Consider the following 25,641-nt stretch of genomic DNA (forward strand, 5'->3'; position numbering starts at 1 on the left):
TGTACAGAAGGAAGGCGGAGCCATGATGCTGGTTGGCGACGTTAATCACGTGATGGGTCACGTCCTTGTATAAATACCAAACATCCCCCTTACATAGGCCTCTTTTTCAATCGGCTCTGAGACAAAATGGTGAGTTCGTCTTTCTTATTTGAGACTTGTGGTTTCAACCCGTTTTGCATCTTCTTAAACCTTATACGTTCCCCCTCTAAGTCAATAGGTAAGATGTGTCTATCTGTAATTAATAGTTGTATGTTAGACCTTACCATAATAACATTGTCTTAGATTATTACAGAATGAATGTATGAAGTAATCGTTGGCATACTGGTAGGTTAAAATGGCTGATACGCTGAGGCCTAGCATGCTTCGTTACTCAAATACATTTTAAATAGACATTTTGTAATGTTAGTTCACAATCAAACTGGTTTAAAACTGACAACGTACTAGTTACATTTCTACTGTTTTATAACGGGCTTTACCTTGAGGCCTTGACCCATTAGCCCGCCCAACAGTAGCTAGTCAAGGTCCTCCGAACATCTAACGACTACCGTTACACATGTTTATTCCAAGACTCTGTTTACGTCCATAGTTGGGATTTATTTCGTGAATATTGGTGACTAGTCCCTCGACGGGCGGACAGAATGAACGGGAACAGCACGAGGCCAACCAATGTCGAGTTCTGACATACTGACTCAAGTGCGTTCATATAGTTTTGTATGCCTCGTGGACAATGTGCTGAATTGCGTTTTTTTTTCACAGTCCCACCGTAAATTTTCGGCTCCCCGCCACGGATCCTTGGGTTTCCTGCCCCGTAAGAGGAGCAGACGTCACCGTGGTAAGGTGAAGAGTTTCCCCAAGGATGACCCCAGCAAGCCAGTACACTTGACTGCCTTCCTTGGCTACAAGGCTGGCATGACTCACATCGTGCGTGAAGTCGACAGACCTGGCTCAAGTGAGTATTTGGCTTCATTCTGTTTTGTTGAATTGACTGGGTGAATATTGCTGTGGGATTTATGAATACATAACCAAGTCATATTAGTTTCGGTCTAGCATTACTGTTTCTTTTTTTTCTGCCTGTGATGATCCCCTCGACGGGCGGACATATTGGGTCTAACCCTTGATGAATGTCGAGCACTGAGCGCAGTCGTTGAGCATTGACATTATGCAATTTAAGTCTATCGTGGAACTCCTGTATTACTAACCTTCATACCTGACTATTTTCCTACAGAGGTGAACAAGAAGGAAGTGGTTGAGGCTGTGACCATTGTGGAGACTCCTCCCATGGTTGTGGTGGGTGTTGTGGGTTATGTCGAGACTCCCCGTGGCCTGCGTTCCTTCAAGACCATCTTCGCTGAGCACATCAGTGATGAGTGCAAGCGTCGCTTCTACAGGAACTGGTGAGTCATTATACACGTGAAAAATAATAGATATTTAAACAAACATTTTGACTATTGGTTGGATAGTGTGTAATAACGTTTAAATGAGCTTTGAAGCATGTTGCTCGACATGTAAAAGATGTGGTGTTTCAGTGAGTGAGTCTTAACATCCGTTGCCCCCCCTGGTGGCAGCTCCGCTCGGGTGCCTCGTGGCCTGATGAGCTCCGGGCTCCTCTGGCCGGTGGAAAGCGCTTCTTAGAAACCGCGTCATGAGCCGAAAACCCTTCTGAAGCTGTAACTGCCCCCTTCGCCCCTGTGAAGGCTGGGCGAGCAGCTGAGTACAGTGTTCTTCCGCTGGCCCCCTGGGGTTATGAAGGACCTGTGCCAACCCGTGTGCCTCTTCTCCCTACCCTCCGGTCATGCTGCATGCTCTTAGGTACAAGTCCAAGAAGAAGGCCTTCACAAAGTACTGCAAGAAGTGGCAGGATGACGAGGGCAAGAAGCAGCTGGAGAAGGACTTTGCCTCCATGAAGAAGTACTGCCAGGTCGTCCGCATCATCGCCCACACGCAGGTGAGTGAGCAGGATAGAATACGCTCCCTGCAATGCCACAGTTTTAATCAATCAGACCTCCCTTTGTCTGTGACGAGACCACGGAACACAGCGTCAGGCATGACGTCCGACACGCATGAGGATACATTCCATGCTGCCTTCCTTCTGAGACTATGTCCCCTGTTTTGGGTTGAATACATGGTTTGTACTAGCTATACTTGTCCCAGGACTAGCAGGCTCACATGCCTCTCTCCTCCCCATCCAGATGAGGCTGCTGCCCCTGAGGCAGAAGAAGTCCCACCTGATGGAGGTGCAGCTCAATGGAGGCTCCATCTCTGACAAGGTGGACTGGGCCCGTGAGAAGCTGGAGCAGTCTATCCCCATCACCAATGTCTTCACCCAGGATGAGATGATCGACGTCATCGGTGTCACAAAGGGTCACGGATACAAAGGTATGTGTCTGAAGAAGGGCTTTGTGTGTGAGACCACGGAACACTGCGTCAGGCATGGCGTCTGACACACATGAGAATGCATTCCATGCTGCCTTCTGAGACCACAACCCACTAATGACTAGTTAACCAAGCTTCAGTTATTCATGCCAAGTCCTCGTGTACTAAACATTGAAATTTCCCCTTTAGGTGTCACCAGCCGTTGGCACACAAAGAAGCTCCCCCGTAAGACCCATCGTGGTCTGCGTAAGGTGGCCTGTATCGGTGCCTGGCATCCCTCCCGTGTGGCCTTCTCCGTGGCCCGTGCTGGTCAGAAGGGCTACCACCACCGCACAGAGATCAACAAGAAGATCTACAAGATCGGCCAGGGCTACCACACCAAGGAAGGCAAGCTGGTGAAGAACAACGCCGCCACCGAGTACGATCTGTCCAACAAGAGCATCACCCCTTTGGGTGGCTTCGTCCACTACGGAGAGGTGACCAATGACTTTGTCATGCTGAAGGGCTGCACAATTGGAGTCAAGAAGAGGTGCTAACCCTGCGTAAGGTGAGGAAAGAGACAATTCCATCTTATGCATGCTTATTCCAATGCGTTGTCAGTTGGCATTTAGGTACTTGTAAGTTGGCTGAACTGAATAGGTACATATTAAATATGGGTAGTTCCCTCCCTGGGCCGATGAAACTAATGGCAGTGTGCTGGCCCTGTTGCATGTAGAGTTCTGGCGTGTATTGACTTTAGGGCATTTGTTTCATACCAGATGGACAATGTGCTAAATGTTGTCCTGTATGGCCCGTTAAAGGAATGCATCACTAATCTGTATATTTAAAAAAAAAAAAAAAATCTATGCTGCTTTCAGTCTCTGTTGGTACAGTCCAGCCGTCGTGCCACGGAGAAGATCGACCTCAAGTTCATCGACACCACCTCCAAGTTTGGCCACGGCCGCTTCCAGACAGTGGAGGAAAAGAAGGCGTTCATGGTGCGTTCAGTTTCCATGACATCTACTTGTCTCTTCCAATGGCTTCACTCTGTTTCACAAGTCCCCTGGATCAATGTAGTGGACCCACTAGTTCACATACAACCGGCATTGCAGCTCAGTCCCCTATGCCCATAGTGCACTTATCGTAACCTGGTTCACTCTTGGTATGAATTTGGGTTCCATTCAGGTGCTAGATCGAACTTCAGTGAGGCAGGGGAGCGGCATCATTTTTTGCTGTTCCCTGTTCACTCTCTGGGAACATCACCCCTGGAGCCACAGATGGCGTAGAGGCTGCTTATTAAACTCTGTATATGCATTGTCACTAACTACTTGTCCTTTTTGTCTACAGGGACCACTCAAGAAGGACCGCATTGCCAAGGAAGAGACTGCCTAAATGTCATCCTCTAGCTCTGTCTGGTGGTATGAGTCCTCATGCTGCACTGCGGAGTTGTTTAATAATAAAACTAAGTGAAAAGCTCTTTTTTGTTTCTTATGATATGCATAATATCACACTTTAATCTGAGGCCTACGTGGGCCAAGCAAATTGTGATCTTGTATTTGGGTTGATGCATGGATTTGTTCGACAAATGAATTGCATATTTGCTAAATGTGTCTTCATCAATTTGAGTCCTGATAAGTAGGAGTTGGCAGCCTTAGGGGAAAATTTTGACTTTGTCACAAAGTTGTGTAGCTACTGTTTGTACCACCTATTGTTTGACACTGGTGTACAAAGACTCTGGACAGATGCACAGAACTGAAGACTTGCTTTCGAGTGCCTCTAATTCGGTGAATAATGAAACCCCAGCTGTGGTGAATTAGTACAGTTCAAGGCTAATTGATGGGTTGTGAATCTCATTCTGTCTGCATAGTTGAACTGAAAGCATTGTATTGTATAAATGCTCTGCTAAAATCATTTTTGTGCGTAATGGGAATATAGTCAGGGTAACATCCTGGCACTTATTCCATCAACACTGAAAGTGACTGGACTATTCTGATATGGCCCGCTCCTGCAGGCTGGATTTTCAAGGGAAAGAACACTACAGTCCAGAGTGCACTAATCAGGATGATAGTATTTCTAGATAAATTCCTTGTCAGATTTAGACCATTGCGTTGCATGAACGTGAAATTATACAGCCACGTCTTTCTAAATGCAAGTCATTTTCCATTCAGACAACTGGCTATACAAAGTGTACAGAACATTAACACCTTTCTATTGAGTTGCACACTCTTTTGCCCTCAATAGCCTCAATTTGTTGGGTCGGGAATGTTTCCTCTTGTGGCAACTTTGGCACGATGTCACTGGCGGAACGGGTGTTGTATGTGGAGGGTGAGGGCTGCAGTAGATACCCCGGATAGGGGGAGTGAGGCCTAAGGCTGTTTGATAAATAAGCATCAATCAGTGGGTCTTGCGACAGGTTTACAGAGTAGTGTCCTATAAGGAGCATTGGTGGTAATTCTGCTGGCCGAATGGTAAACATCTAGCCGCCCGAGAGCACCCTTACCTGCCGATCTATAAATGACGTCTCTGTAATCTAGCTGGGGTAGGATGGTCATCCGAGTCGGTTAGTTTGGCAGCTGAGGTGAAAGTGATTACAATAGAGGAAACCAAGTCTAGATTTAACCTACATACACCTGCAGCTTTATGTGCTGAGAGGACAGTGCACCGTCCTTGGGGTACTTCCTTGGTGACGGGCAGTGGCTGAGACAGCAGAGATTCTGACTTTATACACTGCCCTCTTTGAGAGCGGTAGTTAGCAAACCAGGCCAAAGACCCCTCAGAGACACCAATAGTCCTTAGCCGGCCCACAAGAATGGAATGGTCTACCGTATCAAAAGCTTTGGCCAAGTCAAAGTAAAAATAGCACAATGTTGCTTAGAATCAAGGGCAATGGTGACACACCCATAACCTGAGCGGAAGCCAGATTGCATACTCCGAGAGAATACTATAAACATCAAGAAAGCCAGTCAGTTGATTATTGACAGGTTTATCCAACAGTTGGCTGGAAGTCCATTGGGTGGTGGACCATTCTTGATACACACAGGAAACTGTTGAACATGTAAAAACCCAGCAGCATTGCAGTTCTTGACACAAATTGGTGCGCCTGGCACATACTACCATACCCTGTTCAAAGGCACTTAAATATTTTGTCGTGCCCGTTCATTATCTGAATGGCACACATACACAATTCTTGTCTCAATTGTCTCAAGGCTTAAAATCATTCTTTAATGATTTCACAAGTTACTTCAATAAGGGAACATAGCTTTCACCTGGTCAGTCTGTCATGGTAAGAGCAGGTGTTCCTAATGTTTTGTACACTCTGTGTATGTCCATGTGTTCTACCCATATTTGGCTTCAGTACAGAGCTCACCTAGCTCTATACAGCAATTGAGCCTTCTACTCAAAAGTGCTTTCACCTCCACTTCAGCAGGTAATGAGGAGGACCCTGAGGGCCTCGCACTCCATTTAGACGTCCCTCACGTCTCCTGCTACACATCTCTGCATAATACAGTATTCTGCACCCTTTGCAAAAAATTTGATTTTCAGAAGGATTTTCAAGGTCCTTATTTCCTATTAACTTAAAGATGTCCTCCAGTGATTTTTAAACTTTTCCTGTTAAGGTGATATCCCAAGTATAAAGACAGTAAAGTACACACAGTAAAGGGTAAACAAATATGTTTTGATTAAAATAGTGTTTTTTAGACAGAACTGCAAACTACCAGGAGGAGGGCATTCAAGGAGTTGGTTTGATGGGAAGTCCATTGGCTCGAGGAACAATAGAAGAGCAATAGAGAACAACCCCACTTGTGCCGTGTCAGACATACCTGGACCACCTATTGAGATGTGCCTTTTGTTAAATAAATCAGGTGTTCAGTGAGGTGAGAATGAGACTGGAGTGCTACTTTAAGTCTTTGGAGCATTGTTCACACAATAGCACATTTCAGTTTTTCAAAACTTTCCCCAACGGAAGCATTTCTCGTCGTTGAGGTCCAAGGAGGGGAAACAAATCCCAAAGAATGTGATATGAACATGATGCATCCACTGAAAGAAGTGATACAGTGTCTGGAGGGAGAGTCATGGAGATGGCCTGTGTTGTGTAATAATTGTAGTATGATCTAAAATAAAGACACGCGATAACCTAACCCTCGCATGTCCTACATAGGTACGGATACCCCCAAGGGACATCCTACTACATCTTCCCCTCTCCCATGAACAAGAACTCAACATGCATAACCACTGAAACATAACTGAAATGCAATTTGGAAACCAGTATTATTCTCTAACATGCTACTTCCCATCCTGAAACAGTATGAAAGTATTAAATCACACAGTATGAACATTAACTTAGGTACAGTCTCTTTTTGCTGGGTATGGTCCCCAACAGTATGTTTTCTCTTCACGTAACATAGTCTTTCAGCCACTCTGGTGGCTTCACATCCCTTTTTGGGTGCGCTTGTGGCTCTGTGAGCATTCTCTCTCCTTCACCCTCTTTTTGTGCATTTTCTGTGGCCTCAGTCTGTGTGGCTGGTAGATCTGGAAGAGCTCTGAGGTGTGTTTTGTTCCTTCGTACCTCTTCTGAGCCTGTGTCCACCACATAGGAGCGTGGGGCATCCGCTTTCCTCAGCACTATTGCTGGTGTCTTTGAGTTTGTAATCCACACGCGTTGACCTTCGGTCAGCTCTGGCCTCTCTTTAGCACGGTGTCTCTGATTAAAGTCTCCAGTTTGCGTTTGTTTCAGACGTTTGTCCCTCTCAGCGAAGGCCTTCCTATTAGGCCATCAGGGTTTAAGCTGAGCCGGCGAGACAGGCAATGGGGAACGCAGCCTCCTGCCCATCAGGAGCTCGGCAGGCGACGGCCCATGATGCAGTAGTGTAACTCTGTAAGCTAACAGAACCGTGTATGGATCCTTGTTCTTTTTCAGCAGTCCCTTGACTGTTTTCACAGCTCTCTCTGCCTCACCATTACTCTGTGCATGGTAGGGGCTACTGGTCACATGTATGAAGTCCTATTCTGCGGCAAAAGCAGAAAAGGAGCTCGCAGAGAACTGGGGACCGTTATCTGTAACCAGGACCTCAGTGACCCCTTGCCTGGGAAAAAATGGACTTTAATCCATTGATAACACCAGCTGATGTGGTTATGGGTGTCTTTGCTATTTCAATGTATCTTGAGTAGTAATCTACCACTAGCAGATAAGTGTCATTTTTCCAATAGAACATATCCGCCCCTACCTTTTGCAATGGCCGTTTTGGCAGCTCCGTTGCCATCATTGGCTCCGGATGACAAGGTTGACATTTTGTACAGACCTCACAATGGGCCACTAGCTTGGCAATCTGAGTACTCAGACCAAGCCACCACACTGACTGTTGAGCCCTCAGTCTGCATTTGGTTATCCCCATGTGTCCATCATGCACTCTGTCTAGCATTTCTGGTTGTAGAGTCTCTGGGATAACTATCTGTTGTCCTTTCATGAGAAGGTCTCCATTACAGTGGAAGTCACTTTGGTGCACCCAATAGGGCTTCAGCAGCTAAGGTAGTTCCTCCTGCCTGGGCCATCCCTTTTTGCACTGCTGCACTATCTGTTGGCAGATGGGGTCTCGTTGTTGCTCCTCTGCAATCTGCTGCAGTTTGGTCTGAGATGCAGGTAGACTGTCCCTTATTGCATTAATGGACACCTGTACCTCACCCTCTAGACATTGCTCCTCCTCTGATAATGGACGTTTAATTGGGGCCCTGGAGAGTACATCTGCTGTGATCAGTGCCTTCCATACACCATCTTGTAGGTGAACCTCAGTAATCTGAGGCGGAAGCGCAGAACTCTGGGAGGCAAGTCGTCCAGTGCTTTTGTCCCTAACAGAGCCAACAGTGGTTTGTGGTCAGTCTCTGCTGTAAACTGCAGGCCAATAAGGTATTGGCTGAGCCTTTCACATGCCCATGTGAAATGCTCTACTTGAGCATATCTTTGCTCTGTGTCGGATAAGCTTCGGGAGATGTAGGCTATTGGACGCCACTCCATGTTGTCCTGCATCTGTGTGAGGACCGCCCCTAGCCCAAAAGAAGATGCATCTGCTGATACTTTTGCCTTAGCGTGGGGATGGTACTGGGCCAGCACTCTCTGTGAGGCCAGATCTCCTTTGATTTTGTCAAACGCTACCTGTTGCATGTGACCCCATGACCAGTCATTCTCTTTGGCTAGTAAGTCTCTCAGAGGTTTGGTTGTATCTGAGAACTGTGGGAGGAACTTACCCACATATGTGGCCATGCCTAAGAAGGTCCTGACTTCAGCCACATTCTGGGGTCTGGGCATATCTGTGATGGCGCTGATCTTCTCTGGGTCCGGCTCTATTCCAGCTGCACTGATTTTGTTTCCCAAGAACAAGACCTCTGATTGTGCAAAAGTGCATTTTTCATTGAGTGTCAGGCCAGTCTCCTGGAGTCGGGTCAGAACTGCTGTGAGCCTTACATCATGTTCTGCTCTGTCCCTTCCGCACACGAGCACATCGTCCGCGTGGACTATGACGCCACTCAGCCCATCCAACAGCTGGGACATGCGTCTTTGGAAATGCTCAGGACCGGAAGCGATTCCAAATGGCAAAACATTAAAACAGTAACGGCCAAACGGTGTAATAAACGTTGTGAGCGCCCTACTCTCTGATGACAGCTGTGTCTGCCAGAAACCTGAGCGGGCATCCAGCTTTGTGAAGACTTGTGAGCCATCCAACTGTGCCAGTGACTGCTCCACTGATGGTAAGATGTGTCTCTCTCTGCAGAGTGCCTCGTTCAATTTAGTCATGTCCACACAGATCCTTATTTCCCCATTGGCTTTTGGGACCACCACCATCCCTGCACACCAGTCTGTGGGACTCTCTATTTTAGACACCGCCCCAATTTCTTCCATCCTCCCCAACTCTTCCTTTACTCTGGCCAATAAAGGGATAGGTACCCGGCGGGGGGTGGTAAGGGCATAGGGGACAGCATCCTCTTTCAGGCGGATTTTGTGGTCACCTTCTATCCTTCCTAGACCAGAAAACACTTCTGCGAATTTCTTTTTGAAAACCTCACCTGGGTCCTCCAGTTCGCTCACTCTCTCAATGAGTTGCAATGCTTCAATTGCTGGCAGCCCCAGCAACTGTCTGGCTAGAGAGTCAATGACGAAGACAGGCTGGATGGCACTTTTGTCTTTACTCTCCAGTTTAATCACCAAGTGCACTACCACTGGTAAAATGTTATTACTGGGCCCGTACAGTTTTTTGTTTGTAGAGAGCAAAGGGCCATCTCTGCTATAGCTATACAGCCTAGTTGGGATAGCTGTCACTGCTGCCCCAGTGTCTAGTTTAAATGACACAACCTCCCCATTGAGTTTAATGTCTGAATGCCAGCCAGTATTGTTTCCCTTTACTTCTCCCAGAAAGATGCTGTCCTGCTGTACCTCCTCTGAAGCCTCATGCATTTGCTTTAATTGACAGACATCTGAAAAGTGTCCTCTCCTGTGACATTTCCTGCATTCCGTATCCTTTGCTGGGCAATCTTTCCCACATTTGCGACAAACATTTGAACTAGCTACTGGTGCTGTCTGTGATTGTTTTCTCCACGTCTGTCTCTGTTCTGTGTTCCCCTCCGTTTTTTTTTAGCTCTGTATGAAAATGCATGTATTTCCTCACTCTCTTCGTTCTGCAAGGAGCTGCTGTCGCGCAGTATCGTCTGCGGTCTTTTTACTGTCTCACTCTGCCTAACCTGGTTTACAGCTTTGGACAAGGTAAGCTGGGAATCCAACTGTAACTTTTCAGAAAGTGATATATTTCGTATTCCGACTACAATCCGATCTCGGATCAGCTCTTCCCCGTTCTGCTAGTTTGTGAACAGCTGTGCAAAAACTGTTGGTGGTTTCACCCTGCTCCTGTATGCGCATATTAAACTTAGCTCTCTCAAAAATAATGTTTTGTCTCCCTACAAAATGCGTTTCAAAACAGTCTTTAACGGCACTGTAGTTAAGTTTCTCTTCCTCGGTCAACGTTGAAGCATTTAATATATCCTCGGCTTCATCACCCATAGAGTAGATCAGTGTATTAACTTGAAATGCCTCATTTTTCACGTTTAAACCTGATGCTACCCTGTACCTTTCAAAGCGCCTGATCCATTTCGGCCAGTTTTGAATGTCCATACAAACAAAATTCTCCGGGGGACTAATGTGAAATCCGTCAGCAGTTGAACTTGGAATCGCAAACCCTGAAATCCCGCCAGCTTCTTCCTCTTGCAACATGTTGCTTAGCAGTAACTATGAGGATTCTGTGTTATGCACTATAGCCCGTTACCATATATGTGAATTAATATTATCTGCTGTTGGCTTGTGTGGATGTATGTATGTGTTTTGCAACATAGCTGACTTGAAACATTGTTAACAGTTTCAGGGCCATGGGCCTTTCTCATGATGGAAAAATACAGAATAACATGAAGACAGGAACTGTGCAATGAGTTGGGGGGGGAACATTACAGGAGCCAGGTGCGAGATAACGGTATCGAGCATGAGAGCATTGATATTCTTCACAGCAACAGTTACATCTATCAACTGAAGCGTTTATGGGGCTGGGACCGGCCTCTGCGCCAACAATCAACGATAGGCTGGGTGAGGCTAAACCACGCCGGCTCGGAAGCAGGGTATATTTATTATATCTTTGTCAAGAACAAGTCAGTTCTCTGTTTGCCCTGCGAGGTGGGACAGAAAGCCCGTATATACGAAAATTGCATTTAGCACTTATTGCTTAGCTAATAAAAAATACATAGTATACAGTCTGTGACTCATTGTCATATTTATCCTGATACCAGATTCGAATTGACGCAAATCTAACATAATGTAGCGACCCGCACAGACAGCTGTGTGTTATGTGCTAGGCTAGGAGGTGGTTGTGTTGTACTGACCAGTACCCGGTGTTCGCGGGGTCCGACATGTCAATCAACCTGCTATCTGCCAATCACGGGAATGCCTGGAATGTTCTGATGCCGGGCATCCTGGTGGTTGGCGGAGTGGCGTGGAGGGGGGTTGGGCATTGGAAGTTAAGACCAGGTTCAGCCTTTGTTCTCTCTCTCTTACGTCTGGGCTTCACAAGAGAAGGTCACAATTGGCTTGTGGGTTATCTGTCATCTATTTGGCGTGTGCTACGGCCCAAACAGTAGCCTGTGTAAAGTTGGTTCAATAAACCGTCAATTCGCAAACTCAAGCCTCTGTCTGGACAATTGTTCATTTATGATCTAGTCAGGTCATTACATTGGTGTCAGAAGTAAAAACGTTGATACAAGTTAGCCAGCTAGCTAGCTGACTTATGTGGCTAGCTACCGTAGGTGAGAACGGGGATTGAAAATGCTTCGAGGGAATCCGAAAGTGAAGGTGGAGGTAGGGGACGATTATGGCCAAGGAGGTGCGTGTGAATGGACGTCGGGGTTCTGTCTGAGGAGATCGCCAGGGCGTCGGAGCGCAGAGGCCGCTTGAGGGAGGACGTTAGAGTGATGGCGGCTGAAGCGGGCAGGAGTGCTTCGTCGAGTGTATTTCGCGCGGATTCTGGTGGGCGGACCGGTGGCGGCGTCGACGCGGCGTGACGAGGAATCTGGGGCTCAGGATGTAAACAAACATGGCGGCGCCCAGTTCCCGGCTGCGTCCGTATCTGTTAAGACCCCGAAGTATTCTGGTAAGGCGGATTGGGAAGCTTTTCATGCTCAGTTTGAACTGTTAGCTCATTTTAGGGGTGGTCGGATGAAGAAAGGGCACTGCAGTTGGCTTTATGCCTCACGGATGAAGCTCTGGCCTGTTTGATATTGATTAGCCCCGAGGACAGGCATGATTATGGTGCTCTAGTGGGAGCACTGAGGAGGCGCTATGGACAGTGTGTACAGCCCGGGCTACTGCGCTCCGAACTGAGGAATAGACGCAGGCAGCCTGGAGAGCCTCTACGGGTGCTAGCTAATGACATTGAGAGCCTCTCTCGGCGGGCATATGCTCACATGCCCCCCTCCGTGCAGAGCGAGCTAGCACGGGACCAGTTCATACAGGCGCTCTCCCCTACGGAGCTGCGCATACAGACCCAGCTGGCTCATCCTGAGTCATTGCAGACAGCCTTGGAGATGGCTTTGGAGAGGGAGCTGGTGTGGGCTGGGGCTTCAGCTGGAGCTTTGGTGGGGGTGCAGCGAGACACACCCTCTGTGCGAGCTGGGGGGGCAGAGCAGCCCGGAGCCGGAAAAGCCTGCTTGGGTGGCCGAAATGACAGAACTCATTCGGGCTGTGTCGCTACAGGCGGCACGAAACACAAGCCCTGGTCCCAGGGTCTGCTGGGGTTGTGGCCAGCCAGGCCATCTGCGCCGAGATTGCCCCATGTCCCCAGAGCTCAGGGAAACGGCTCGGGTCCGCATAGACCGGGTAGTGCGGACCCCTGGCTTTCTATCCCAACCACCATCATCTTCAGGAGGAGCCCACCGGCACAGACGGGAAGCAAGGCTCCACTTCCCCAGAAGCAGACGAGGGCAAGCGGATGGAGCCTGTTGTTGTGGTGGGCCGGACCTGTGTTGGGGACTTTGTCATGTCCCTGTCACTGTGGAGGGGGTGCCCTGCTCCGCCCTGGTGGACACTGGGTCCACAGTAACCCTGGTGAGGCCAGATATTGTGCCAGGTTGGACTCAGTGTGAGCCTACAACTGTGCAGCTCCGCACAGTCACAGGTGAGCTGGCACCCATGAAAGGGAAGGGAATAATGACTCTGACAGTAGGGGGCATGACTGTGCGTCATCCTGTGTGGGTGGCGGCTGTGCAGGACCCTTGTATCCTGGGGTTGGACTTTCTTAGGAGCACAGGCTGCCAGTTAGACCTAAATAGGGGCACACTGAGCTTCCAGGGAAGGACGGAAGTCACCATGGCCCCCCTAATGTCACATTCACTCAACCCAACAAACCCTTTACTCCAACAGTTAAAGCAGCAGAGACTCATGGCTGCGCCCTCCCCACAGCTGTGTGTGACTTTTCCCCAGTCCCCCTGTCACCTACGGCGGTGTGTTACATTCCCCCAGCTACCTCCATGACACAGCCCTCTGTGAGCCCGGGCCGCACCCCCAGCCCAGCTACCCCAGATGGGAGAGGAGAGGACACTGTCTGCAGTGAGGGAGATATGGGGGAGGAACTGTGTTGGTCTTGACCCTGAGCAGCAGGAACGGTTGTGGCAGTTGCTGTTTGAATTCAGAGACAGCTTTGCGTTGAGTGAGGAAGAGGTGGGTCAGACTCTTCTGGTGCAGCATGAGATCGACACAGGTGATGCTCGACCCATCAAGATGCGTCCCCGCCGTATCCCGCTGGCACGCCAGGAGGCGGCAGACAAGGCTGTGTTGGAGATGCAGCGGGCAGACTTCATTGAGCCCTCAGACAGCCCCTGGGCGGCGCCAGTCGTCATGGTTCCGAAGAAGGGGGCAAGCTGAGGTTCTGTGCGGACTACAGGCGGCTGAATGAGGTAACCAGGAAGGACTCATACCCCATACCACGTATCGATGAGTCGCTGGACCTGGTTAGGGGTCCTCCTGGTTCTCCTCACTAGACCTCCGCAGTGGCTACTGGCAGGTGCCCCCTCTCCCCAGAGGCCAGAGCCAAAACGGCATTCTCCACTAACAGAGGACACTGGCAGTTCAAGGTCCTGTGCTTTGGCCTGTGCAACGCTCCAGCTACTTTTGAGCGTTTGATGGACAGGGTGCTGGATGGCATCCCCCGACAGCAGTGTCTGGTATACCTCGATGACATCCTGGCCCATGGCAGCTCCTTCCAGTCAGCCCTGGGGCGCTACGGCGTGTGCTGGAGAGGGTGGCTGCCGCAGGTCTGAAGCTCCACCCCGAGAAGTGCCACTTCATGAGGAGAGAGGTGTCCTTCTTGGGCCACCGAGTGGGGAAGGAGGGGATCAGCACCATGGAGGACAAGGTAGGGGCTGTCAGAGACTGGCCCACCCCCACCGACCAGCGTCAGCTGAAGAGCTTCCTGGGCCTGGCCTCGTACTACAGGAGGTTTGTACGGGGCTTCTCAAGCGTTGCTGCTCCACTGAACCGCCTGCTGCCGAAGGACAAGGCTTTCACTTGGACAGTGGAGTGTGAGGAGGCGTTCAACACCCTCAAACGTGCACTGATCGAGGCCCCCGTGCTCGCCCCCCCTGACCTCACCTTGCCCTTTATCCTGGACACAGACGCGAGCAATGTGGGCATGGGTGGGGTGCTGGCCCAGGTGGGGCCAGAGGGGGAGAGAGTGGTGGCGTACTTCAGCAAAACATTTGACAAACATGAGCGCCGCTACTGTGTCACCCGGCGGGAGCTCTTGGCTGTTGTGGCTTCCGTCAAACACTTCAAGTACTACCTGGGTGGTCTGCCCTTTACTGTAAGGACTGACCACTCTGCTCTCCAGTGGCTCATGTCTTTCAGAGAGCCAGAGGGGCAGGTGGCACGCTGGTTGGAGGAGCTTCAGCCGTATGACTTCACGGTGGTGCACAGGGCAGGGGCACGCCACTCCAACGCCGACGCCATGTCCCGTCGGCCCTGTACTGCAGACGGCTGCCGCCACTGTGAACGGAGAGAGGGACGGGAGAGAGAGCTGCGGGCAGAGGAGGGTGTCTGTGCCACAGTGTGTCGGGCGAGCGGGCCTGTCTGCTGTGAGCTGCAGACTGTCGACGTGGCTGAATGGCGGCAGCAGCAGGGACGGGACACAGACCTACAGCCAGTGCTACAGTGGGTAGAGGCGCAGGTGAGGCCACCATGGGAAGAGGTGACAGCGCTCTCACTCGCGACCAAAGGGTTGTGGTCAAAGTTTGAGAGACTGCGGCTGGCTGATGGCGTGCTACAGCGGGCATGGAAGGAGTCAGCTACGGGAGAGGAGAGGTGGCAGGTGGTGGTCCCAAAAGCATTGCGGGAGGCTGTGCTCCAGAGTACTCATGGGGGGGTGGGGACTGGACACTTTGGGGTCACAAAAACACTGCGCCGTCTCCGTCAGGGCTTCTACTGGGGGCAGCACAAGAGGGATGTGGAGGACTTTTGTCGCCGCTGTGACAACTGCACAGCGAGAAAGGGCCCCCCAGGCCGCTCTCATGCTCAGCTCCAACAGTTCCCAGTGGGGGCTCCCATGGAGAGGGTGGGAGTGGATGTAGTTGGGCCGTTCCCCACCACAGACAGTGGAAACCGCTGGGTGCTCACGGCCATGGACTATTTCACAAAATGGCCCGAGGCCTATGCTCTGCCTGACCAGGAGGCAGAGACCATCGTCGACGCCTGACAGCGGGGATGTTCAGCAGGTTTGGAGCTGCAGAGTCCATCCACAGCGACCAAGGCAGAAACTTTGAGTCCCGTGTGTTCGCCACCATGTGTGAGAGGCTGGGTATGCATAAGACCCGCACTACTCCTCTCCATCCTCAAAGTGATGGCCTTGTGGAGCGCTTCAACAAAACGCTTGGACAGCAGCTGGCCATCGTCTCTTCCAAACACCAGCGTGACTGGGACAAGCACCTGCCTATGGTCCTCATGGCATGCCGCTCCGCTGTCCAAGACTCCACCTCCTGCACGCCTGCCCTCCTCATGCTGGGAGAGATCCGCACCCCTGCGGAGATGGCGTTGGTCGGCCCCTGGATAGCCCTCATGTTCCTCCGGGGCCGGAGTATGCCCGGAGACTCCAGGACCGCCTGAGACAGCCCACACCTTCGCCAGAGAGCAGCTGGTGAATGCAGGTGTGAGGCAGAAAAGGAACTATGACGTGCACACCCGGGAAGGCACTTTGTGGCTGGGGAGCTGGTCTGGGTCTACAGCCCCTAAGGAAAAAAAGGCAGATGCCCCAAGTTGGACAGTCACTGGGTGGGACCCTGCAGTGTCCTGGAGAGGGTAGGGGAGGTTGTGTACCGGGTGCAGCTTCCTCCCAGGGGAGAAAGGTGGCACTGCACCGGGACAGGTTAGCCCCATACAGAGGGGCCTCTTCTCCCAAACCCCAGGAACCCCCACAATTCCCCTCTCTGGCAATGACATTCTCCAGGCACCCACCCTCAGGTGCCGCAGACAAGGCTCCAGACAGCCCACTCCCCTGTCTCCCCCTGTGTCACCGCGTGGTTCCCCAGAACCACGGACTGTATTACCCGTTCCCGCTTCCTTGTCCCCCATATCCCTGCCTTCATCCCCTGGTTCCCAGAGGGGCACTCTGCGACCATCACGGCCACGCAGGCAAAGGAGACCTCCGGGTCGCTTCAGAGACTTTGTTTGTTCCCTCGGGGACGAGGGACTTTGTGGTGGGGGGCTGTGTAGCGACCCGCACAGACAGCTGTGTGTTATGTGCTAGGCTAGGAGGTGGTTGTGTTGTACTGACCAGTACCCGGTGTTCGCGGGGTCCGACATGTCAATCAACCTGCTATCTGCCAATCACGGGAATGCCTGGAATGTTCTGATGCCGGGCATCCTGGTGGTTGGCGGAGTGGCGTGGAGGGGGGTTGGGCATTGGAAGTTAAGACCAGGTTCAGCCTTTGTTCTCTCTTTCTTACGTCTGGGCTTCACAAGAGAAGGTCACGATTGGCTTGTGGGTTATCTGTCATCTATTTGGCGTGTGCTACGGCCCAAACAGTAGCCTGTGTAAAGTTGGTTCAATAAACCGTCAATTCGCAAACTCAAGCCTTTGTCTGGACAATTGTTCATTTATGATCTAGTCAGGTCATTACAATAACTTAGTCCTTGCTCGTTAGCTAGCAAAATAATGATATGCGCTGTTTTATCTCCAACACTGTGCCCTCCCTGCTTTGAAACAGCCTAAATGTATGATTTACTTGGTACCTCTTTCACGTTTATGTGAATTTTAAAACCACTTCTGACACCATGTAGTATGATCTAAAATAAAGACGCGCGACAATGAGGTTCTAGCTCCAGCCTGTTTATTAACCTAACCCTTGCATGTCCTACATAGGTACGGATACCCCCAAGGGACATCCTACTACAATAATAACCTCTAGAGGCACTGACCCTCACTGCAGCGCAAGCACAGATACATCCAGTCCCAACACCTACAGCACTCTTATACACAATATCACTTCTTTCTCCAAATCTGCCAGTAACACTGTAAAATACAGAACTAATTACTCCCTGCCTTTCTAATGGAGGTGAGGTCAACTGTTCAGGTAATGGCCTCTTTCTGGAAGAATCTCTCCATCTGCTCTGAAGTACCTTCTCATGGCTTTATCAAATATGAAACAGCACATTTCTGCCTCTGCTATTATTATTTTTTTTTACCCCTTTTTCTACCCAATTTCATGGTATCCAATTGGTACAGTGGCGTGTGAAATTATTCACCCCCTTAGCATTTTTCCTATTTTGTTGCCTTAAAACATGGAATTAAAATAGATTTTGTTGTGGGTTTATATCATTTGATTTACACAACATGCCTACCACTTTGAAGATGCAAAGTATTTTTTATTGTGTAACAAACAAGAAATAAAGACAAAAAACAGAAATCTTGAGCAGGCATAACTATTCACCCCCCCACCCAAAGGCAATACTTTGTAGAGCCACCTTTTGCAGCAATTACAGCTGCAAGTCTCTTGGGTTACATCTAGCCACTGGGATTTTTGCCCATTCTTCAAGGTAAAACTGCTCCAGCTCCTTCAAGTTGGATGGGTTCCGCTGGTGTACAGCAATCTTCAAGTCATACCACAGATTCTCAATTGGATTGAGGTCTGGGCTTTGACTAGGCCATTCCAAGGCATTTACATGTTTCCCCTTAAACCACTCAAGTGTTGCATTAGCAGTATGCTTAGGGTCATTGTCCTGCTGGAAGGTGAACCTCCGTCCCAATCTCAATTCTCTGGAAGACTGAAACCAGAATGCCAAGAATGTCCCTGTATTTAGCACTATCCATCATTCCTTCAATTCTGACCAGTTTCCCAGTCCCTGCAGATGAAAAACATCCCCACAACATGATGCTGCCACCACCAGGCTTCACTGTGGGGATGGTATTCTTGGGGTGATGAGAGGTGTTGCGTTTACGCCAGACAGCATTTTCCTTGATGGCCAAAAAGCTAAATGTTAGTCTCATCTGACTCATCTGACTGAGCTGTGTGTCTTCTGAAACACAAACCAACCAAACCACACTGCTTCTTGACACAATGCCCACTTAACCCAGAAGCCAGCCACACCAATGTGTCAGAAGAAACACTGCATGTGCACCTGGTGACCGTGTCAGCGTGCACTGCACCCAGCCCACCACAGGAGTCACTAGTGTGTGAAGGGACAAGGACATCCCTGCCAGCCAAACCCTCCCCTAACCCGGATGACGCTGGGCCAATTGTGTGCCGCCCCATGGGTCTCCCAGTCGCGGCTGGCTGTGACAGAACCTGGACTCGATCCCAAAATCTCTAGTGGCACAGCTAGCACTGTGATGCAGTGCCTTAGACCACTGTGGCACTCGGGAGGCCCTGGAGAAGATCAACCTTAAGTTCATCGACAACATCTCCAAGTTTGGCCACAGCCGTTACCAGTGGAGGAAAATAAGGAGTTCATGGTGCATTTTAGTCTAATGTCTCTTTACTTTCAACATTTAGAGGCAGTGGGTCACAATCATACAATCCCTTATGGGGACCAGAAGGACTGACTGGGGACTTTGACAAGCTTAGTGACAAACGCAATGTGGACAGGATGAGAGACTATTTCACTGCTTCTATTTGATCAATGTTGTATTATTATCTTTAAGATATTCACAATCGAATAATAGTGCCAGGGAGTACCTTGTAAGCCCAGTTTTGACAAAAAGGTAAGATTTGATGATGGCTTTCAGAGGACAGCTGTAATGAGAATACCTAAAGGCCTTAGCCTGAGCTTGCCGGAATAGACTGCAGCTCCAATGCACCCCTGCACTGTGGCATCAGTATTCCAAGCCCGTTCCCATGGACACAGCTTTCCTTTCTTCCCCAAGCTTATAGGAGCAGGAGTGCCCTTCCTCCCTGCATGAAGTACTGCCTCTCACCACCAGAGTGCAGGATGGGTAGGATATCATGGCCCATTTCCTCCACTGCCTTAAAAAAAATACCTGTCATGCTGTCTAGTGGTTCTAGTGTTTCTTTATGAGGAACCTGTTTCTTTTCTGCTACTGTTTCTTTATGAGGAATCTGTTTCTTTTCTGCTACTGTTTCTTTATGAGGAACCTGTTTCTTTTCTGCTACTGTTTCTTTATGAGGAACCTGTTTCTTTATGAGGAATCTGTTTCTTTTCTGCTACTGTTTCTTTATGACGAATCTGTTTCTTTTCTGCTACTGTTTCTTTATGAGGAACCTGTTTCTTTTCTGCTACTGTTTCTTTATGAGGAACCTGTTTCTTTTCTGCTACTGTTTTTTCATGAGGAACCTATTTCTTTTCTACTACTGTTTCAAATGTTTTTGTGAAAGTACATGTCTTGTAGAGGAGCCATGCCTAGCTATCTGTAGCCTCACCTCTCCCTGACCCCAAAATAACCTAGGTGATTGCAGTCAGCAACTCTCTAGTCAGCATAAACAAGAGTCTCTCTCTCTCTCTCTCTCTCTCTCTCTCTCTCTCTCAGCTAACCTTGTGGGGTTAGTCTTCAGCTGAACAGTTTCCAGCCGTGCTCAACCGAGCCCTTCTATTGCGGTGGCCTTTTCGTTGGGGATAAGAGGCGAGTCTTCAGGTGACGTGCCTGACGGTCCCATGGGGTGCTCTGTCCCAGGACACTGGCTGCTTAAGTCAGACAAAAGTCATTGTTGATTTGATGCGAGGTTATGTAACCTTGGAGACTGCTGTACTTAGACACAAAGACAGCCCAGAGAAGAGTATGGTCTCTTAATATTCCCAGCCAGAAGGAGAAAGTATGTCCCCCCCACACACACACACACACACACACACTTCCCTGATCACACAGCACTGGGAGGGAGTGAGGGAGAGAGAGATAAGGGAATGGAGGGATAGAGGGAGACACTCTCAGAGTGAGAGGCAAATTTCTTGCATGCTAAAATGCAGATATTGACACAGTACGAGAGGGGAGAAACAGCGAAAGGGAGGGTAGAGAGAGTGAATCACACACACAATTAGAGTGTGAGAAATCTCTCCCTCCTCTGGCTCCATTTCAGATATGACACTGTAACTTTCAGCGACAGAGCATAGGAAACCCAGCCTATGATGCGAGCTGTGTGGCCGGAGCCTTGCTCTCCTCTCACTGCGGTGGGTGCGGAGAGTTAACCCTCCATGACGTCCCCATGGAATGTCCAACTCTGTTAGCCTGCCAAGAAAGGACTTGACTCTTCAAGGGCACGTCTAGCCACTCCAGACTTGAACTCTCCACTGTCAGGATGGGGAGACGGGGATAGAGGGATGAAGAGAGGATGGCTGTTGAAGCCACAGAGAATCCAGTGGTAAGGAGCTCATTAGGAGTGTGGCCCACAAATGCATCTTCCCCCGCAGTGAGATGGGACTCTTGTATGGACGGACACCATCGCCACACTGTCAATTAGATTTCAGTGATGTCAGCAGCACTTCCCTCCTTTCATCACATATCCTGCATTCTAAGACAGAGAGAGAGAGATAAATAGAGAGGGAGGGATGAAGAGGGAAGGAGAGAAAGAGGGAGAGAGATGTTCTGCATTCATGAGAGAGCAAGCTAAAACAACAGAAGAGAGAGAGAACATAGAGAGACAGACAGAGAGAGAGCGAGAGGAAGAGGAAAGAGATGAGAAAGTAGAGGAGAGGGGCATATAAGCAAGAAGAGGCATGGTGATAGCAAGAACAAAACAAAGTGTAAGTCAATGGGGAAGACGGGTTGGAGAAGGGAGGTGATAGTATGTGAGTGTGTAAGTCACAGAGGGACAGAAAATGAGAGATTGTGCATGTTAGCCAGACAAGATGGAGGAAGTGAGAGAGGGAGGGACAGAGACAGAGATGAAAGAGAGAGGGAGAACGTCCATTCCCAAAACATAAAAAACTGACGTGTGTGTGTGTGGCTAGTAGGACTCAATGTGGCTTCATGGTAATGTCAGTATCTCCTCTCCTCCACTTAGGATTTTATGTAATCCAGCCTTGTAAAATGGCTGCTCTTTATGAATTCTAAATAAAAATGCCTATACTGTACATAAAATAGCCCTATTCATTCAGAGTGCTTCGTGGACACATCCTTAGACAAATTTATGGACAGAGGCTTTTGTCAGTGAACTCAGATAATACAGTGAATCAAGATCTCAGCACTTTGTCTAATAGAAACAGTTTGGGGTCTTTTTCTTTTCCCCATGAACCTGCTGAACCTTTTATTTGAATAGAGTTGGAGCCCAAAAAGATTGCAGATGGCTCATTGCTCCCACACTGCACAGAGATCACAAAGTTAGTGCTAGTAGTAAAATACAATAATAAAAAGGGACTCTGCTGTCCGAGCATCAGGGGGAAACTGGTTCCACCATTGGAGTAATGGGACAGAGAAGGGCTTTGACTGGCCTGTGTGGGAGCTGATCCCACACTCTTCATTGGCTCTCCTGGAGACCCATTTCATGAGTCATGCTGGACAGAGAGACCACTATATTACTCCCTCTTCATGAGCCATGCTGGATAGAGATACCACTATATTATTCCCTCTTCATGAGCCATGCTGGATAGAGAGACCACTATATTATTCCCTCTTCATGAGCCATGCTGGATAGAGAGACCACTATATTACTCTCTCTTCATGAGCCATGCTGGACAGAGAGACCACTATATTACTCCCTCTTCATGAGCCATGCTGGATAGAAAGACCACTATATTATTCCCTCTTCATGAGCCATGCTGGATAGAGAGACCACTATATTACTCTCTCTTCATGAGCCATGCTGGACAGAGAGACCACTATATTACTCCCTCTTCATGAGCCATGCTGGATAGAGAGACCACTATATTACTCCCTCTTCATGAGCCATGCTGGACAGAGACCACTATATTACTCCTTCTTCATGAGCCATGCTGGATAGAGAGACCACTATATTACTCCCTCTTCATGAGCCATGCTGGATAGAGACCACTATATTACTCCCCGTTCATGAGCCATGCTGGGTAGAGAGACCACTATATTACTCTCTCTTCATGAGCCATGCTGGACAGAGAGACCACTATATTACTCCCTCTTCATGAGCCATGCTGGATAGAGAGACCACTATATTACTCTCTCTTCATGAGCCATGCTGGATAGAGAGACCACTATATTACTCCCTCTTCATGAGCCATGCTGGATAGAGAGACCACTATACAGTATCAACAGTACCACCCCATACATACCTGATACATTGGGCAACATTCATAGCCATCTAAGGGGACCTTGCAGCAGGTGTTTCCCTCCTTACACACCTCTCCACTGGGCAATCATCAGCAGAGACCTGGGCCAGCAGAGACCTGGGCCAGACTATTGATAATTGATAACAGGTGGACCCCCTGGTTAAAGCCTGTTTTTAGTGTTTCACCTGTCTAGTTACATAACGTACTGCTGATCAATAGATCAGGGGGTAAGTTATGTTGATTTCACTGGGTATTGCTGTTGATTTCACTGGGTATTGCTTATAGAGAGTGTGTCTATTGTCTTCTGTCCCAGGTTGCTGCCATCATGACTCTACCTTTTGACGTGGTGAAGACACGAAGACAGATCCAACTGGGAGAGATGGAGACACTGGGAGGTGTGTAATTACATGGTCTTATGTACTCATATGGTCATTCACGTCTGAAATCGTAGGATTGCCCACTAAATCTCTGTCTTTCTCCCCTTCCTCCTAGTCCCTGTGAAGAATCCAGTGGCGTGCCGTGGGCCTGGGCCTTCAGTGAGGTCCTACACAGTCCCACCCGAATTAATCCACCTCTTATTACCATCATTATGATGCCATGGCTCTAGACACTATACATTTAGACAGAAACACAGTATAAAACCAGGCGTTGCGTCACCTTGAAATTGACATTTTTATTCATAGAATTGCAGGGGAAAGAGTACAATACCTTTTCATTGTGCAGCTCCCGTTGCCCTGCACGCTTGTTCATTGAGCTGTAGATCCACTCGGGTGTCCCCAAAAGTTTTCAAAAGCACCATTGCTTGTAAGTGCCCAGCCGTGTCTCATTGCTGCCTTGGTTAGACAACTCAAGTTGGCAAAGCCAGTGTGGCTCCAAACACCAAATCTATCACTTGCAAATAATAGGCCTTCCCAGCAGTACAGTTTGCAGCCATTGATAGCGCTCGTAGTTGGAACTTTGAAAGTGGCGAACGAACCCCTTTCCCGCCTGTGACAGGCTTTGTAGCGTCGGCGTCGGGCGACCTCTCCTGACAATGTCTAACTTTTCTTGAAAAGTTTGTCTTGAGAATGGCGTTATAATTATATCCTCGACCAAATCGATATCTTCTCCTCCTTCCGCCATTGTGGGTTAAAAAAAACAGCTTAGTAGTACACAAATGAATTAGTTTATCAAATTCAGTTTCCTAGTTCTGAGGTTTGCATAGAACTGCCCATATAGGACCTGCCTCTCAATATTGGTAATCCAATCAAAAGACATGCACGCACTACGCCGGCTAGCTGGCTCCTGTGTAACACTGGAGCCAGCCAGCAGGCGTACAATAGCCAACTCTAAAGCTGATTAGTTTACACTAAATTTTCATTTCCATTCACTTTAAGCTACAAGTGCCCACACTGTTGATTCTGAAGGCCTGAGGGCAGATTTTAGACCCCTGGCAACACATGATGGCAAATATGATTGGATAAAAGATCTAACATCTAACAAAGTCCTGTCTCAGCCTCCAGTATTTATGCTGCAGTAGTTTATGTGTCGGGGGGCTAGGGTCAGTTTGTTATATCTGGAGTACTTCTCCTGTCCTATTCGGTGTCCTGTGTGAATCTAAGTGTGCATTCTCTAATTCTCTCCTTCTCTCTTTCTTTCTCTCTCTCGGAGGACCTGAGCCCTAGGACCATGCCCCAGGACTACCTGACATGATGACTCCTTGCTGTCCCCAGTCCACCTGGCCATGCTGCTGCTCCAGTTTCAACTGGCCTGGGCCCTAGGACCATGTCCCAGGACTACCTGACATGATGACTCCTTGCTGTCCCCAGTCCACCTGGCCATGCTGCTGCTCCAGTTTCAACTGTTCTGCCTTACTATTATTCAACCATGCTGGTCATTTATGAACATTTGAACATCTTGGCCACGTTCTGTTATAATCTCCACCCGGCACAGCCAGAAGAGGACTGGCCACCCCACATATGCTCTCTCTAATTCTCTCTTTCTTTCTCTCTCGGAGGACCTGAGCCCTAGGACCGTGCCCCAGGACTACCTGACATGATGACTCCTTGCTGTCCCCAGTCCACCTGACTGTGCTGCTGCTCCAGTTTCAACTGTTCTGCCTTATTATTATTCGACCATGCTGGTCATTTATGAACATTTGAACATCTTGGTCATGTTCTGTTATAATCTCTACCCGGCACAGCCAGAAGAGGACTGGCCACCCCACATAGCCTGGTTCCTCTCTAGGTTTCTTCCTAGGTTTTGGCCTTTCTAGGGAGTTTTTCCTAGCCACCGTGCTTTTACACCTGCATTGTTTGCTGTTTGGGGTTTTAGGCTGGGTTTCTGTACAGCACTTTGAGATATCAGCTGATGTACGAAGGGCTATATAAATAAATTGGATTTGATTTGATTTTGATTTAACATAAAGACCAGCCCTCCAAATCTCAACCTGGGGCTGGAAGCAGTGCAACCAAGAGGAAAGCTATGAAATGAAGAGTATAACTCTTACTCTGGGGAATAATTTAATACATATTTGTGGGAAAATATATTGAAAAAATATATATATTCTGATGATGTTTAGGCCAGCAGAGAAGGCCTTGCTGGCCCTGACGGCCCACCACTGGAAGAATCCCACATCCACATGGCATATCATGAGGGGAATTTTGGCTGAATCGGGATACAGGGGCTCTTTGCAGGTAAATCCAAAGGATATATAAAAAGTATATATTTGCAATGCCTGAAGCGCTGTTATAGTAAGCAGTCTGAATGGAGGACTAAATCAGGTAAATTGTGTCTCTTTATCCCCCTCAGGTTTCCTACCCAGGGTGATCAAAGTTGCCCCAGCCTGTGCTGTCATGATCAGCACCGATGAGTTTGGGAAGATCTTCTTCCAGAAGATGAACCTTGACCGGGAGCAACAGGCCTGCTGAGGGGCTGTGTGTGTGGAGAAGCAGGGTTGGCTACCTTCTTCTATGGCAGAATGGGAAGAGACTGTTCGCAGCTGCCAATGCATGCTCACATGCACGCTCACATGCACGCTGTGCAAGACTGCT

General features: G+C 48.9%; 1 long non-coding RNA gene, 3 other non-coding genes and 1 pseudogene across 4 annotated transcripts; all 5 read left to right on the forward strand.

Moving 5' to 3' along the window:
* Nucleotides 1–37: 37 nt before the first annotated feature.
* LOC135559527 (large ribosomal subunit protein uL3-like) lies at nt 38–3,828 on the forward strand (annotated as a pseudogene).
* Nucleotides 2,007–2,100, forward strand: LOC115121067 (small nucleolar RNA U83B). Its single transcript, XR_003862266.1, has one exon. It is a non-coding gene; the product is annotated as a small nucleolar RNA U83B (small nucleolar RNA).
* LOC135565002 (small nucleolar RNA U83B) lies at nt 2,399–2,482 on the forward strand. The gene has a single exon (XR_010461329.1). It is a non-coding gene; the product is annotated as a small nucleolar RNA U83B (small nucleolar RNA).
* Nucleotides 3,485–3,614, forward strand: LOC135564997 (small nucleolar RNA SNORA54). The gene has a single exon (XR_010461324.1). It is a non-coding gene; the product is annotated as a small nucleolar RNA SNORA54 (small nucleolar RNA).
* A 5,811-nt stretch (nt 3,829–9,639) lies between the features above and the next one.
* On the forward strand, nt 9,640–24,253 carry LOC135564692 (uncharacterized). The gene is made up of 3 exons (XR_010461215.1): nt 9,640–10,102; nt 22,923–23,004; nt 23,102–24,253. It is a non-coding gene; the product is annotated as an uncharacterized LOC135564692 (long non-coding RNA).
* Nucleotides 24,254–25,641: the final 1,388 nt, after the last annotated feature.

The sequence above is a fragment of the Oncorhynchus nerka genome, linkage group LG26 (genome assembly GCF_034236695.1).
Source record: "Oncorhynchus nerka isolate Pitt River linkage group LG26, Oner_Uvic_2.0, whole genome shotgun sequence".
NCBI classification, from domain to species: domain Eukaryota; kingdom Metazoa; phylum Chordata; class Actinopteri; order Salmoniformes; family Salmonidae; genus Oncorhynchus; species Oncorhynchus nerka.